A 1,438-nucleotide genomic window follows, 5' to 3' on the forward strand; every position below is an offset into this window, starting at 1 on the left:
TTCAGATTCTGTGCTGAAGTCAGGAAAAATCCAGAAAGGCTTGGGGCTGCAAATTACCACGGAGAGAAATCCAGTGAGGTAAGTATTGTTCAGTGCTCTATGAACCCACTTAACTAGCGTAGATAGGAGAAGTAAAATTTCCCTGACAGACACCTATTGATCAGTCAAGAGAATGACTCTTTGATTGATTTTCCTCTACTCCTCCTTAGAAGTTTGCCCTTCACAGACAGAGCTTTCCCACAGAGGATGAACACTATAAAATAAGAATCGTTTGGGAGTTTTATGATATTTGACGACTAAGTGGTGACAAAAATGGTTTAGTCTGAATATTCTCCTGGCTGTCAGCTTTTCAACATGAAAGCCTCCTGGAGACAGTTTTTGTTTTGTTTTGTTTTTTTTTAAATGACTTCGGAGAGGGTGAACTTGGGCTTAATGCAATTAAAATTTCCAGGTTGACTGCATTGCTCTGGATTGCCAAATCCTGCCCTTCAAAGGGGAATGTATTTTATCACACTTGCCCCATCAGACTCTCCTCTCCATTTTATTAATGGCATCCCCAACTTCTCTGTCACCTGTGGTTACAGCTCAGAATCATCTGACTTATTCCGCCCCCCACCCCTCAAGTCCACTACCTTTCTATCTAGTCACCAGCCCTACCTGCTCCTTTGTCACAACGTGTCTTCTTCCCAGGCTCAACCTGGCCTGGTTGGTGGCGTAACCTTGTTTCCGTTTCTCCTTTAGTCCATCCTCCACTCCTGGACAGATTACTCTCCCTAGAGTCCAGTTGTTATCATCCTTTTCAGTGATTTCCCATTGTCTTCTCAGAAGACACCCTCCACAGCCCTTGGCACTTTACATTGTGCCTAACTTCTGGGGTACAATGGGTAAAAAAAAAATCAGTCATATCTCACTGGAGTCTTGTTGACCTCAGCATCGAACGTCAGCATCAGCAACCTCCCTGAGCTGTTTCCCCAGTGGTATTTACTCGTAGGTTGTAAGGTGCCTAGCACTGTGCCTGGCACATAATAAGTAATCAATAAGTGGGATTTGCTGTGACTGTTATAGTCTCTCATTCTCTCTTACCTAAATCTTCTCTTTTTAACAAACTTTGATTGCTGTTCCATGAATAAACCTCACATCCCCCCTACACTCCCCCGAGTCTGCTTATGCATTGTGTCCACCTGGAAGGCCCTCCCGCCTGAACCGTTAATCCATCCTCCATGAAGAATGGATCCCTCTCCTATTTTTATGCTTTGTTCGAGGGCAGCCAGGGTAGCAGTTTACCACATTCTCCCTGTGGCCCAGATGTTTTTCCACATGTCACACCCCTGAACTAGATTGTTGGCTCACTGAAGAAGGAACTAGTCTTGTCCATCTCTTCATCCCCTGGCACACAGTAGGCCCCAATAAATATTGATTGAATGTTACTTATTGCTTT

The sequence above is a fragment of the Pteropus alecto genome, unplaced genomic scaffold, assembly GCF_000325575.1.
Source record: "Pteropus alecto unplaced genomic scaffold, ASM32557v1 scaffold71, whole genome shotgun sequence".
Taxonomy (NCBI): domain Eukaryota; kingdom Metazoa; phylum Chordata; class Mammalia; order Chiroptera; family Pteropodidae; genus Pteropus; species Pteropus alecto.